Genomic DNA, 17,147 nt, shown 5'->3' with positions numbered 1-17,147 from the left:
TCTTAAAACAATATCTATCGCAAGCGAATGAATTCTTTAAATACGCAAAAGTTTATTAAAGATCCAGCCGGTGTAATATAATTAAATGAATGCTGATTTTCTGTATTCAATAACACAGAATATATCTTCGATTATTATTAACTCTCTGTACTTGTCTTTTTTTATTTCTAATCAATACTGACGAAACCGGATTAAATTTATGTTTGTATGTCCGTACGACGATTTATTCTGAAAAATAAATCGTTTCAGGCAAGTAAAAAAACAACTGTTTGTTATTTATTGTTTGTAATTCTATTTATAATTATTAATTAACTCTTGCGTAATAACGTTGATTCTTAATAAAACCATAACGTTGAAAAAAGAGGAAACTTTACAAGCTTTTTAATCTAAATGCCCCTCTTTTTTTTATTATATTAGAAAAAATAATATAACGTACTCTCTAGAAAAAAAATAAAATTAATTAACATACTTCATAATAACAAAAACAAAAAATAAAAGAAGCTCGGAAAAAATATTTTCCCTCTCGATGAATCGATCCGACGACATAAAAGAAACGAAATCATTTTTGCCAAATTTCTACTCCCGTTTTTTCGAAAACGCTTTAATATCTACTTTTTTTTTTTAAATACAAGATTCACATAGACTACTACAAGTGTGTAAAGTTTGAACAAATTTGAGAGGTGTCAATCTGACGGTCTCCTTGTGAGTTAGGAAGTCTGTTTTAATTAATAAATCCATATTCAGCTAAAGTCTGTATTCTGTTTTTATTTACATGTCGTATTCTGCATTCTGTAAAATCAATGAAACATTCTGTATGATTGATCAGTAGCGTAAAAGAATAAATATTAAAGATAAATGAATTATTAGTCAGTAAAATACATTAATTACCCGCGACTAGAATTATTCTATTTGTGTTGATTGAATCAGAGCCAGAGGCCTATCCTATCAGCAGCAGAAAAAGGTAAGCATCTTACTTCAATATTTAATTATCTACTATCACTGCAATAGAACTCCAAGCAAATTCTCTTCACCTCCACTTTTTAACATTAAAATTTCATTATTCGCTAACCCAGTAACAATTCTTTAGGCTAGTCAAAAAGGGCGAAACTTCTTAACTTTTGTTGGAAGTCCGAAAATTTGATCTAAGAGTAAATTAACGACGCTGAATCGAATGGTTTTATTTTTTTCAGTCGAATGCGCATTTTTAAGAAAAAAGGTAAAAAATGGGTAAAAAAAGGGTAAAAATGGCTTTTCTTAGAATCTAGGCATTAATCGAAAAAAATTTTAACAAAAGTTGTAGAGAATTGAAAATACATAAAAAATGTCGTAAAGTTTATCTTCGTATTTGCAAAATAAGCGAGGAAAAGATGGTAAAGAAATTGTAAGAGTGGGGAAGCAAGTCTCGCCTTTCAGTCGGCTTTTACACGCGAGCGGGCTAGTGTGCGTGCGAGCGTCCGTGTGAACTAATCCATAAACGAAGGATCTTCGGCAATCTTTGGGACTCTCGGTCTTGAATGCAAGTGCGACTGAAAGAAGAAACCGATATTTCTCCCCTTCTATTTGTTTAGGCGATAGCGAGTATTTCTTTTCCAACCGATATTTCTCTCTTTCTATTTTTTCATTCGGTAGACAGAATTTTACGTCTTGGCCATCGTGCGTCGAGCGTTTTGTATATCTATATATCGGCGTATAAGCGCGGCGTTTTTAAATCGAATCTTGATGCTTATGGCACGCTGTTTCTTTATTTATTGTCAAAAATAATAAACCTTGAATAAAAAAAAACAATAATTCTTTCTTATTTTCTTAAAAATTTATATTAAATTTTTCTTTCTTTTTATTTTTTCTTAATAAATTTTCCTTAAAAAAATTATATCGTAAGCCAAAAATAAATTTGCACTGCCCATAATATAAATGCATTTTTAAATTATATTTTTATAAAATTATTATAAAAAACTATTGAAAAAATAGAAAAAAAATATATTAAGTTTACTTCATAATAACGAAAAAAGAAATAAGAAAGCAAAGAAAAAGAACGAAGAGAAAAAGAAAAAAAGAAAGGTAAACATACTTGTTAGAGCTGTCAAGAATAATAGGATCGGCGACGTGGAAAACATACACACACTGTAGCTACTATAGCCACTACATTACTACAGCCAAAAGAATACGTTAATACATTTTTTTTTTAGAAAATAACTATTATGATGAAGATAATACTGTAATCGAAGCAGATAAATGTTGATATTTTAGTTATTATTAACAATTGTTTTAACATCAGAATTAATAAATTTTTTCAAGACCTGTTAAAATATAGAAAATAAAATAATCGATACTAAAGAAGTAATAGAAAATAATATAAAAGATAAAAAATCGAAGATAAAACAAATTATCTACTAAAGAAGATATTTGAAAATTTCAACGCAATTATCGGAAAACATTCCGGCATCTATAAATCCTGATTTAAACTGGATAAATTATTGTAAATTTAAAAAAAAAGATTTGAATTATGTGTTTTTCGTGTTTAAATAATATAAAATGAGAAATAAAATCATACATTTTTATTTATACATTTATTATAAAACAATACGAATTCATTCAATGTGATTGGAAGTATAATATAATAGTCTGATAAATAATTTAAAACAAACAAACATAAATAATAACTAATTATTACTTTAAATAATAATACAACTATTATTTCGTTTAATTTAAAATATAAGAATTATTCAATAAATTCAATATTTTTTATATTCTAATATGTGTATATATATAAGTTTGGGAATAAATCCAAACTGTAAGGCGACTCGCTAGAGGGTGCTGCTTGACACTCAGATGTAGTGTGTTCGTCGGTATGCAATAATTATTAATTCACTAGGAATATTATTATTAGAATATTTTATATTTTAAACGTATCAAAAAGGATTTATAAATATATATTTTAAACTTAACAAAATGTAATAAAGAGAAACGGAAGTAGTAACTAGTGTTCAGTCTTTTGGTCGCTGCTAGTAAAACGCGTGTATCTCGCTCGGTGTTTGGAACGGAGAGAGCGAATAGTAGCGGTTTTTCATATACTTGGTGTTTTCTTAATTCTTTGGTTTCGTCACTAGAGGCGTGATGGTAGGAGTGCCGGTGGCGCCAAGCTTTGGCGTGACGGCCACACAGACAAGCTGAAGTCGCCTGGGCGTGGCACTTGAGAGCCGTAACTACGTGAGACGAGAAGTAAACTCGTAGAGATATTTTGTTATAATCTATGTGTATTGATTTAAGTTATATTCGTTTTAATCATAATAAAAGGAAGCTGTACATTGTTGATTCAGTTTTAACTTGCATCAACCGTTTGTACTAATTATTCAACCGTAGTTACTATCATTACCAAGCAAAGAATTGTCCTATATATATATATATATATATATAATATGAGTATAGTGAAAAATTATAGAAAACATTCATAAATAAATATATATATGTAAAGAGATATATTTTCTTTAAACTTGGCGCGCTAAGTATGATCCGCGCGCCTCTATGATGGTATATAAGCAAAGAAAGTGAGAACGTATTCAGTTTATAAAAGTTCGTTAAATAAAGATACATTAGTAATTGTTATTAAACCGTACAGGTGATCAACGAATAGTGTTGTGAAAGAAGGACGAATAACTGACGTTATCATCGTCGCTCTTATTTTACATTTTTGTGATTTTTATCATTTGTGAATATTAGTAATAAAAGTCTTTTTTGAAGTTAATTGAGGTATGTATTATTATTTATTAGTTATTTGAGGTTAACTGAGATATGTATTATTATTTATTAGTTTTTTAGGTTAACTGAGGTATGTATTATCATTTATTAGTTTTAATACGTTTCATTTCTTCTCTATAGTGATCATCAACTTAGGTTAAACATGAATAAACAAGATAACATGCTGTGTGATTTTTTTTATGCCTTTACCATACGATGACATTTTTCTGATTTCGATCTAAGATGAAATTGATGAGTTATAAAGCGTTCTCTTTATCCTGGTATTATAACAGACAATAGTAAGTAGAATAGCAATATTTTGTTCAATTAAAATACTTTACTCTGTAAAATATATGTATTATATTGTTTTTTAATTTAATTTATATGCTCTGCTTCTCTTTTTATATTTTTTATATTTCATACATTAACTACTTTCTTAATTAGATTTATCTAAGTATGCGGCTCTTCATTTTTTATTCCAATCAAAGACCGTAACACGTCCAAGAAAAAAAGTCCATTACAGCATCGGATCTATGCATATAAATTTCATTTTTCAATGGGTTAACGATATAAAGATTTCTTTTAACTAATGTTTCCTTCATAGAGAGTCTATGTGAATTATTATGCAAATAAAATGCAGCCGCAGTTACAAGGAATAATCAATACCAGAATCTGTTAAAAGGTAAACATTATATAATTCTCTTAAAAAATAATTATTTATGGCATTATTAAACTTATTCTTTCTCCATAGGTTTTCAATTATTTTACTGGAAGAAAAAGTATATAACTTTCAACAACGATGAGAAAAAGCTGACAACACTGCAATCATTATAGATTTTGGAAGATACCGCCTTCTTTTTACGTATAATGGGAGAAAATCAAATCTATTAATATTCTATCAAAGGAAGTGAAGAAAAAATGCATCTTAGTTATTATAAATTTGAAAAACTAATAGCAAATACAATATATTAAGAAAATATATACTTGTGCGTAATGTTTTTCCAAGCGTCATACCAGGTATTGAAAGAGATATTATGGCTTATTAACTTGCAAGAAAATATTGTAGACTTGCATCAACTAATGTCTTCTTCATAGAGATTCCATTTATATTTTTATGCGAATAAAATTCAGTTGCAGTTATAAAGAATAAGCAAGACGTGAATCTTTTAAAAGGTAAAAATAAAAATTTTGCTTCTGAAAAAGAAACAAATATTATAATTTTCTTGAAAAATATTTATTTATAGTAATAATAAACTTATTCTTTCTTCATAGGTTTTCAATTATTTTACTGGAAAAGAGAGTATATAACTTTCCAATACGATAAGAAAAAGCTGACAACACTGCAATCATGAAAGATTTTGGAAGACACCGTCTTCTTTTTACCACACTGCAAAGAAACCATGTGCATTTATTTTCTATTGAAAAAATTGAAGAAGGAATGCTTCCTAGTTATTACAAATTTAAAATATAAATAGGAAATATTATATTGGAAGATTCTTTAATTCGCAGAGGTTTCATGTGAATTATTACGTATAGAATGCATCTACAGTAACAAAAAATAATTTAAACAAGAATCTATTATAGGTAAAAATAGAAATATTGTTTAAAAAGAAAAAGAGAAACAAATATTATATTAATGTTAAAAATTACTTATTTAAAACATTGTAAAATATATTTTATTGCATTAACTTTCATTCTTTTTACAGGAAGAGATTGCGCAATCTTTATTTTATTACTGACGAGTGAGGTGAGTATACCCACATCTTGGCGAATGCAGCTCATACCAATGTAGAACGTTGTTAGGCGTATAGGCTGTGAAAAAAAATGATTGCACAAGCATATAATTGTCTGTGAATGAAATTTTATGTACTCCATCAACTTCGAATTTACTAATGACTTCTGCACCATCGCCTCAGCCTGTGATTACTGGTACAAAAATTTGTATGAGTTTAGCAGATAGCAATTATCATCAATTTGATACTTTCCATTATCAAAGTCTGCAGGCTCACTCCGGTGATCTTATTGATTCATTTATAAAAAAATCTCAAATTTTAATGTTGAGTGAAACTTGGTTATATGATAATGAGTCTATTAGTATACCAAATTTAAAATGTATAATTCAATACAAATGATCAAATGTTAAAGCTGGAGAATTTGCTATCTGTCACAATGCGAATGAAACAACTAACATTGTGACCATGACTATCGACATGACTGTGAGGCAGTCCGACTTTGTTAGTTCAGCGATATCATCAGTGGGTAAATTTTGTATAGCAGAGTGTAAAACAGAAGATGGTTACAGAATTGTGTTTTATTTCTTTTCATTCCTTCTCTATAGTGATCACAAATATAGGTTGAAAATGGAAAAATTAGATAACAAGTTGTGCAATTTTTTATGTCCAACCATACGATGATAATTTTTTATTTAAATCTAAGAATACTGATGAATTACAAACGTTCTCTTTTTATTTTGATATTATAACAGACAATAGTAAGTAGAATAGCAATATTCTATTCAGTTAAAAGACTTTACCGAGTAACATATATGTATTATATTGTTTTTTAATTCAATTTATGGTGCTCTGTTACTCGTTTCTATAATTTTTATATTTCATATATAAACTATATTCCCAAATAGTTTTATTTAAGTGTGTGGCTCTACATTTTTTGTTCCAATCAAGACTGTAACACATCCAAGAAAAAGATTCCATTCCAACATCGGATCTATGCATATAAATTTCATTTTCCAATGGTTAATGATATAAAGAAATCTTTTAACTAATGTCTCCTTCATAGAGATCGTATGTTAATTATTATGCAAACAGAATCCAACCACAGTTTCAAGGAATAAGCAAGACATGAATCTGTGAAAAGATAAAAATAATAACCTTGCTTCTACAAAAAATGAATATTATAATTTTCTTAAAAATTCTCTTCAAAAATATTTATTCAAAGCATTAGAAAACTTATTCTCTCTGCATAGATAATCAACTATTTTACTGGAAGGGAGAGCGCATTATTTTCAACAACGATAAGAAGAAGCCGATGATACAAAAATCATGAAAGATTTTGGAAGACACCGTCTTCTTTTTATTCACTCTGGGAAGAAACCATGTGCATTAATATTCCATCAAAAGAATTGAAAAATGAATGCATTTTTGTTATTTATAAATTATTTTCTACAATAATTCTTATTCAACTATAATCTCTTGCATCTTTTTGACCAGTATCAGTATACATAAATTCTTGTTTCAGTTTTGGAGATTTCTAAAACTAATGCAGAGAAGTGTAATGCCTATTACTATCGTTATAAAAATGTATCTAAAAGAACGTACTCATCACAAACAAACATGGAACGTTGTAAGGCGTATAGGCTGCGAAAAGAAATGTTTTTTTATGCAAAAGAAGTATAACTTCTTAGGTGCGCACATAAGTCCACACACCAGTATTTATTGTACTTATCGAAGCTATTTCTTCTTGTTCAGTTAACTTCTTTGGTCGACCTGAACGGTATTAATTTTTATAATTCCTTCAGATTTCGATTTTTTAATTAAGTAATGTATCATAGATCTATTAACATTTAATAACACCACCTCAAAACCCTGATATTAATCCGATTGAACATCTATGGGCAATAATAGGAAAAGAATTACAAAAATTTAATATAACATCAAAAACAAGTTTAAAAGACAAAGTACTCGAAGTATGGAGCTCCATATCACTAAGTATTACGGAAAATTTTGTAAAGAGTATGCATAATCGCTTATAAGATGTTATTCGTGTTAAAGGTGGTCCTACTAAATATTAAAGACTTAACAATTATCTGTCCAAATACTTTAGTGGCTTCAGCAATCAGTCTTTTAAAAACTTTTAGGATAATTAAATTAGCATTTTGAAAAGTATTTAAAATATTTTTATTAAACTGTTATTGATCAAAGTCTTTTGACGATAAGAAATCATCAATATATATTGTGTTATAAGAAACTTAGAATAATAGGAACTCATCTAGTTTAAATCAGATTGAGCTAAATTAGGAAACAGAAAAGCTGACCTGATATTTAGAGAAAAATATATTTTCGAAATATTGAAACAAAGCGCTTGTTATTAATCTTGTCGAATCATAAACATTGGAAACCTTGGCCAGGTTAATTTCAAATTTAACGTTGTAAGTTAAATTAAATTATTTATTGCGCGAATTGATCGAAAAGTTCGTCAAGATTTTTATTAAATGAAAAAAATTTTTTGTTTTCTTTTTTATTAAATTAAACGAAGGAGAAAAAAAGACAAAATGTAATTAAATTATAATAATAATAATAATAATAGTAAATCACCTCTCTGTGAATCGGCACGAAATTTTAGTGGATACCGGGAAAAAAGAAAAAAAATTATAAAAATATCCATGTCAACGTTGAACGAAAATTGCATTTTTCAAACAAATTGATAAACATAATTTTTTTAAAAATAATATATATAGATAATATACACGTGTATAGATTTAATGACCGGCAAGAATTATTTTTTCGGTTATTTAGGTGATTACAGTAAATTTTGAGGTTAAAAATTGTTTCTTTGACTGATTTGCATAAAAAAAAAAGAAAAATAGTTTGCGAAAATAACGGTTTTAATGAATCTCATCGAAAGTATTTATTCGTGGTGATTTGCAAGGTGAAAGGAAAAGAAAAAAAAAAAAAAAAATTAAAAAAAGCCAAAAAAAATAATTAGAGTAGGAAAAAACAAAAAGAAATAATTGAAATGGGAAAAAGGGAGGGAGAAAAAAAATATTTTTTCCTTTTTTAAATAAATCCGACGCGAACTCTTCGGGATACTTGAAACAAACGAACAGATTGTTTTTTATGAAAGAAAAAACGATTGGTTTGAAAGTTCGTGCTGATTTTTATTAAATATAAAAAAAGAAAAAAGAAAAAAGAAAAAAAGAAAGGAGAATTTTCAATAGATAAAAAGATAAAATCGCGAAATTCTGCAATTACGACGAAACATTTTATATATAGTACGTTTTAAAAATTTTTCTCATAAAATTAAATATATTATATATTATTAAAAATCGGTATGAGCTTGTTCGTTCGATCTAAAAACGCCATTACGTTACAAATCACGTAAAGTAATTTACTTAAGTAATTACGTATTAAAATCATGGTGTTATGACGTTAACAAAAATTATTAAATGGCAGATCGTTGATAAGTATATGACAATTATGTTGAAAAATAATATTAGGGTTGATAAAAAACATTTATATGTTCTTTCTTTTTTTTGTTCTTCAATCAATCGTCATGAACTCTTGAACACGCATAAAACCCATGCAAGAAATCAATTATTACGTTAATTTGCTTTTTTTTTTTCTTCTTCTTCCGCGTCGACCGGTGTAGTAAAAAAAAAAAAAAAAAAAAATTAGAAATAAAAAGTTTGCGCCGATTTTGAACGTTCGTTTCGAGACGATAACCTTTCCCCCCAGCCCCCTAATTTAATTTAATTTATTTTTTTCTTTTTGTACAATATTATTTTACGTCATCTCGGGACGCGGGTTTGAAATCGTAGATAAATTTTATATATAAAAATTATAACGTTTACAAATCGGCACGAATTTTTTAACCAATCTACGTAAAATCGATTCATTACGTTCGGAAATCATGTTACGTAATGTACTTAAGTTAATTACGTTTCAAAATTTGTGTAATGTAATATTAAATGACATACTAAAAATGATAAATCATTTTATCAACATTTGAATTAAATATAATTCATGAGAATTTTATATAACAATAGTTTTTTTCTTTTCTTTTATTTTTAACCATCCCTCTCTCTTCGTATCTATTTTTTTTAAATTTAAAATTATATCACGAAAACAAAGTGGCGTATCGTGTCTAAACGATACGAATTTTCCAAATCCTCCTCGAAATTCGAGTTAGAAAAAAAAGTAAACAAAACAAAAGCAATTTTTCAACGAATTAACAACGAATAACAAAATAAAATTAAAAAAAAGAGAAAATAATCGACGATTTTACATAACACACATGGTGATGCGTTAATTTAATTTATTAAAAAAAAGAAACAATTTTTCTCGAAATCTAATGGAAAAAAACATTTGAATACTCGGAGATCGTTCAAAAGAGTGGGGAATAGGGGGGCTACGTTGCCGCTTAGTCCGCCACTGGCGAAACGTTTATCAATGTTTTAGTGGTAGCCATTTTCCTTCTTCGAGTTTAATAGAACATGGTCGAAGATGAGCAGAATTTAGTTTTTTTTGTTCGTATACTTTTTCTTGTTGTCCCCCTTTTACACCCCACCCCACCTCACCCCTACCCCCAGCCACATCCTCACCCCGACAAGAAGAGTCGGTGGTGTGCTAAAAGTCATAAATCTCTTTGAATTCAATTAGTCGAAACATCCCAACGTTTCGTGTCTCAACATTTTGCCTTTTCATAGATACCTATATCTAATATACGCGTATATACACGGTGTGTCTTCTTGAACGTAACGAGTTCGAATAAAATTCGTTAATTTATTTGTCGCGTAAGAATAAAAAAATATTTCCAACAAATAAGAAAGTTGCACGTATTATGATATTCGAAAAGTGACATTAATATGTTCCTATTTTTTTTTTTAATTAATAATTATTAATTAATCCTAATTTCTAATATTATAACATATTAGGATCTGTGTGTGTGTGACTTTTACTTTGTTTTTGTTTTTTTTTTTTTTTAATCGAATATGGCGTTAAAAAGATTTTATACAATGTGGTAGTATTTAAAAAATAATTATAATTATTATTAATCATGCATTTATTTTCTTAAAAAAATTGAAATTAAACGATATTTAAAAATGTAGATCATTTGGATCATTGTCTTTAGATTTGAATGAATAAATTTAATTTCGATGATAATCAAATAACAAAGAAAAAAGAAGAAAAAAATTAATTAAATTAAAATAAATAATATAATAAATTATAATAATAATATAATAATATAATAAATTAAAAATTAATTAATTAAATTAAAAAATAAACATTTTCCAACTCGTCGTATGTCACTCTGATTGTCCTCCTCCCCCTTAACCCCCCGCCACCCACTTCTCTCTCCCACGATACGTAACCGAAGTATAAATATTTTTTTTAAGGGGAATTTTGCTTTCTTGTCACCTTCCCCCATTCCCTTTTATCCCCCAATCCGAAATTTTTTTACTCCCATGTAAAGAAAGAGAGAAATTAAATGATAGGTTGGTTTAGGAAAAAAAAAAAGAAAGAAATAAAATGAAATAAAATAAAATAAAATAAAAAAAGAAAGAAAAAGATACCGAGTGAACGAGTGTGACAGCTGTTTTGCCTCGCGGGAGCATAGACAACGAACCGTATAGCGTTAACAGACACTCCAAGGTCATTCGACATTTTCTTAGAATTTCTTACAATCTTCCTAATCTATTTTATATAAAGAACAAATTTTTTTTATACATTAAATTGTAATCCACTCATATGATTTATAAAAATATACACATATATAATTAAAAATTTAATTATAAATATTTAAAATATATATTATTGAACAATATTAAAATATTTGTTTAATTTAAGTAATTTTTATTCCTAATTATTTAATAATAAAAATTTGTGTAATTGTGAATAATATACGTGCATTGTCATGTAAAATCAATTTCTGTTAACAATTGTATTATTAGTTACAATTAATACGACACCCTGTATATGATGTATATTTTCAAAAATAATATTGTTTTAAGTTTTTAACAGATAGAATAATATTTTTAATTCTAAAACGCATACTGCTAGTGATACCAAATAACGCGTATTAAAGTATATATTTAAAATTAGAATATGTGTTAGATTTTAGAATGATTTTTTTATTCATTTATCCTAAATTAATTTGTAGTAATTAAAATTGTAAATATACAGAGAATATCTTCGAACATAAATAAACGCAAATTTTGTCATATATTCTGAAATATAAAATTAATTAGGAATAAAAATAAGAAATTTTTTGCAAAATTTTCAGTTTTGGCCGGACGATGCAATCAATTATTTAACAATTTGTAACAATCGATTGAATAAACAAATCTTTCGTTGATTCTTCTAAAATTACGCATGTAAATATATTTCATATTTACTTTATTCGTATTAATGATATTATTGTTTATTAATAATAACTTTTATAAAATAATAAAATTTAGATTTCCATTCCTCTTCGTAGACGTGGTCAAATTTTCTCAAAAAATAAAATGAGAAAATATTATGTGCGAGCATTTTTAATCTAAAGTATTTTTATATTTTAAATAAAACCACTATACGAGTATATATAATAATGATAATAATGAATGTATAAATATATTGAATTATTATACGAGATTCATATTTTTTTTCTTGTAATTTGTCAATCATCGAAAAAATAAAAATAAAAGAATTTTTAATAAAACAAAAAAACAATGCACTGTTATAAATATTGATACAATTTTAATTTCAACTTTTTTCACATACCCAAGTACTCCTATTTAAATAATTAAAGAGCTAATAAAAATCTGCGTTTTTTAGGTTAAAAAAATTCTATTATCTCAATTAGTTCACATTATATAATACCTTAAAATGATATTTATGTTTGCAATTATTGTTATTCAATTTATAATTTAAATATAATTTATAAATAATAATTTCGAATATATAGAAAATATTAATACGTAATATAGAAAGATCAGATTGGTTTAGGAAGCCCAAACATGAGAAAAACGGAACGAACGGTCAATAGAAAAAAAACAAAAAGATTCCGTCCGAAAAGAAAACAAAAAGAAAAAACGAAGAAGAAGAAGAAGAAGGAGTCGATAAATAATTTACCAAATGGTATCTCAAACGACAGAACGATGACGGTTGATGCTAATGGATATAAGACGAGCCAGTGCAAATATTATTGTAAGGAACTCTTGGAATGCGACGCCCAGTTAACGTTGATTGGTCGAAAGCTATGTCATCGGTTATTTTACATAGCCAATAGTAGATAACCCAAGTTGCCAAGAACATTCCCCGATTTACTTTTGTGTATTAGTCCCTTGTGTATAGTTTCCCAACAGTGTACACCATCTTTCTTTTCCCTAGTATACTTGGTTTCCTTGTCCAATGAGAAAACCTTTCAATCTCATTGTGTTTTGAATGATTTGTTTTATTTACGCCCCTCCTACCTTCGCCAATCATCCTTCACCATTCATCCCCACCATCGTTCTAAGCAATCGTTCAATCTTACAATAAATCTTTTCTTTGTTTTTTTCTGTTTCTTTTTTTAAAATTGTTCTGGTAATTATAACGGTCGACAAACAAATTTGAGAAATTAATTACTTTTTATGAAGTATATATTGTACGTTTTAATTAATTATATATTATCAGTTATTTGGAATAAATTATTTTCTTATATTTATTTGATATTACAATTATTATTATGAAATAATTACTAAAATTGTTCATTTATATTGTTATAATGTGGTTAAAATCATATTATTCAGTCAATAAAACTTTGATTTGATGATTTATTTTATATTACAATTATTATTATAAAATAATTGTCAGTTTATTATTAATTTATTTTTATAATAACCAGCATATTTATTTTAATAAGAAAATTCGAAGAAATTTTATTTTTCTTTCTTTCCTATTTATGTGAATATATAAGTATATATAATGTGTGTGTGTGTGTGTACGTGTATGTGTATATTTGTGTTTGTACACATATACATTTAATGATGCACCGGAAAAGTTTTCAAACCGTTGAAGTTTCCTTCGGCACCGTCAAAAATAGATACAAGCCAGTAGTTTTATTCTCATCGATTTCCTTTGTAAAAAAACAGAGGGGAATATAGCTGTTGGGTTATAATGTTCTGGGAAAGTGTGAACGATACCTTTGAAATACGTCAATTTCCTAACCTCTCTTTTTCTTTTTCTTTTTCTTTCTCTTTCATTTACTCTATTTTCATACATTTTAAACGATTTCGAAGAATTTCTATACTATTTAATATTCACTATAATATATTTCATATTATTTCAATTATTTTTATATATTAATAATTTTATTAAATATTTATAATCAAATAAATCGAATAATTTTATTAATAATTGCAATTGCGATGATATGAATATCTACCCAAACATTTGTGTAATTAAATTGTTCTAATTATTTAATAATATTAAGTTTGGGGGAAAAGTTTTTTTCGTATTTTCTCGATTGATAAACTTCAGAGTCGCATAATTCTGATAATAATTTTCGGATTTGACAATACTAGCATACATTTGAAAGCTGAAATTTCACAGAATAATTAAAAAAAAAAAAAAGAAACAAACGAAATAGTTTTAAAAAATTTGAAGAAAGTTGAGATAGAAAATATGAACGAAAGGAAAAACTTGATTTGACTTTTTTTTTGGGTATTCATAATACGAAAAACATTTTACACCTGTCACTGTCAAAAATACCTTTATACTACTTGTACTATAATTGTATATATATATATATATAGACTGTGCCAAATAAATCGACTTTTTTTTTTTTCGGTCCCATATCAAAATTTCGTTGAGAGTGACGAAAAAAAAATTGTGTCAAAATTTAAGCCCTCTATCTTCATTTTTCAGTTAGCGCTCGCTAAAATAGGAATTTTCGCAAAAAAAAGTTTTTTTTCACTTATTTTTGGTTATAGACAATTCAATATACCAAATAAAAAAACCCTTGGTATGGTTTTGTAGGAAATTAAATTCTCTACAAAGATGATTTTTTATCGAACTTAAAAAGTCAACAGCTTTTTTTTTATAGCTGATTAAATTACATTTCGTTCTATAATTTTCATTTTTAATTTAGTGATGAACACTTATTAAACTACTTCCTAACGAAAAGAATATACTAATGCAATTTTTCTAGGAATATTTATGATCTAAAAAAATAGTTTTTATGCCGTAATGAATGTAAATACTGTTGAGTAATTTATATTCTTTACTTTTAAAATAATGAATTACATGTCAATTCTATTTTTTTTTGTTTTTCACCTTATTGATTCAAAATTCAGTGAAATTTTTCTGTTTACAGTGAGAATTGAACAAACCAATGATTGTATAAAAAATCATTAGTATTTTAATAAAAATAGAAAATTACTAAAAACGAAATATCTTAAAAAATTTTAATAAATTAAAAAAATGATATGCTAATCTTTATTATTGTCTTTATTCATATGTTTTACTAGTTTTAAAGAGCTTACATTTTTTAAATAAACATTAATATAATTATGATAGACACACTTTTAATCTTGTTATATATAAATGAAACTAATAAGATCTTTACTTGAATTATTTTAAAATCAGTTATGAGATTCGAGTAAACATATTACTCACATAAATTTCGTTTGTTACAATTGGGATATTTTTAACGATGCTCAGCAACGACTTGTAATAAAAACTGTTTTTGTTCTTCATCACAAGTGAGACTATCATTATATTTATCAATTAACGCTACAGCTCTTTCGGCAATATCATTTACAACTTTTATCGATCGAACAATTTTTAAAGAAGCCTTGTACTCGTCATCGAATTCCCATTGATCTACAGGTAAATCAAGAAAACTTGTAGATAAACCGAACTTCTCGAATAAAACCATCGAATTTTGAGTAACAAAATCACTTATATCTTTTGAGCCGAATGATTTTAAATCTTCTTGTTTCAAACATAACTTTCTCGTATTTTCTGTTGTACTCTGTCGATTTTTTATTGCTTGAACCATTTTTATCTTGATGGCCGATGGAATTCTTTCATCGAAGAATGATAATGCCACAAGATCTTCGGCCAAGTACCAGAGATGTCTAAGAAATTTAGTTGATGCAGCTTCTTTTTTTAGATTAGCATATCATTTTTTTAATTTATTAAAATTTTTTAAGATATTTCGTTTTTAGTAATTTTCTATTTCTATTAAAATACTAATGATTTTTTATACAATCATTGGTTTGTTCAATTCTCACTGTAAACAGAAAAATTTCACCGAATTTTTGAATCAATAAGGTGAAAAACAAAAAAAAATAGAATTGACATGTAATTCATTATTTTAAAAGTAAAGAATATAAATTACTCAACAGTATTTACATTCATTACGGCATAAAAACTATTTTTTTAGATCATAAATATTCCTAGAAAAATTGCATTAGTATGTTCTTTTCGTTAGGAAGTAGTTTAATAAGTGTTCATCAATAATTAAAAATGAAAATTATAGAACGAAATGTAATTTAATCAGCTATAAAAAAAAAGCTGTTGACTTTTTAAGTTCGATAAAAAATCATCTTTATAGAGAATTTAATTTCCTACAAAACCATACCAAGGGTTTTTTTATATTTGGTATATTGAATTGTCTATAACCAAAAAATAAGTGAAAAAAAACTTTTTTTTGGGAAAATTCTTATTTTAGCGAGCGCTAACTGAAAAATGAAGATAGAGGGCTCAAATTTTGACACAATTTTTTTTTCGTCACTCTCAACGAAATTTTGATATAGGACCGAAAAAAAAAAATAGTCGATTTATTTGGCACAGTCTAATATATATATATATATATATATATATATATGAGTGTGTGTCGAGAGCCTATGGTGGGGAGCTACAATTGTAGCCAGCATACGTGTACACGTTCAGTTGGTAGAGAGCAAGCGGCTAGTCGTAACACTTAGAATGTAAGAAATTTATCTAGGATTAGAATAAAGAGTTATTTTTAGAGTTTATTAACCCACAACTATTTTATTTAATCCACCTAACATCAACATGGTAGCAGAGCGTGGTTACGATATAAAAGTAAGTGTTTAATTAACATATGGCTAAAGAGGTTAGTTAAAAATTAAAGATAATAAAAGGAAGAATAAATGGCTGATCAAGCAAGAATTGATGATATTCGTATTCCAATATTTGATGGAGTTAATTATAGTGCATGGAAATTTAGACTTTTGACTTTATTAGAGTATAAAGAATGTGATAAGCCTGCAATAAGGAAAAGGTTGGATACAGAAAATGAAGCTAGTTGGAAAAAGCTAGATCTAAAAGCGAAAACGATATTAATTATTTCTGTATCCGATAAACAATTAGAATATCTGAGTGAGTGTACGACGACGTTTGAAATGATAAATAAATTAGAAACTTTATACACAAGTAAATCAACTGCACTGCAAATAATCAATCGGAATAAATTAGATAAAATAAAATTGGAAAACTATCACACAGTAGATGAATTTTTCATTGAATTTGAAAAAGTCTGTAATGAGATTAAACAGGCTGGCGGAAAATTATTAGAAGAAGAGAAAATGAGATATATTATAAAAGCACTTCCATCTAGTTATGCACATATTGGAGATTTTATTGATTTGGTGCCAGAAGATCAAAAGACTGTTGATTTAATAA

General features: G+C 26.8%; 2 long non-coding RNA genes across 2 annotated transcripts; both read left to right on the top strand.

Annotated features, from left to right (window-relative positions):
• The first annotated feature begins 3,620 nt into the window (after window positions 1–3,620).
• LOC122513665 lies at window positions 3,621–4,082 on the top strand. The gene is made up of 2 exons (XR_006302822.1): window positions 3,621–3,747; window positions 3,877–4,082. It is a non-coding gene; the product is annotated as an uncharacterized LOC122513665 (long non-coding RNA).
• A 1,496-nt stretch (window positions 4,083–5,578) lies between these two features.
• On the top strand, window positions 5,579–6,039 carry LOC122513664. Its single transcript, XR_006302821.1, has 2 exons — window positions 5,579–5,664; window positions 5,732–6,039. It is a non-coding gene; the product is annotated as an uncharacterized LOC122513664 (long non-coding RNA).
• Window positions 6,040–17,147: the final 11,108 nt, after the last annotated feature.

The sequence above is a fragment of the Polistes fuscatus genome, unplaced genomic scaffold (genome assembly GCF_010416935.1).
Source record: "Polistes fuscatus isolate 324 unplaced genomic scaffold, CU_Pfus_HIC Scaffold127, whole genome shotgun sequence".
In the NCBI taxonomy this organism is placed as follows: Eukaryota; Metazoa; Arthropoda; class Insecta; order Hymenoptera; family Vespidae; genus Polistes; species Polistes fuscatus.
The sequence above is the reverse complement of the archived record's forward strand: the minus strand, read 5'-3'. Positions and strand labels throughout refer to the sequence as shown.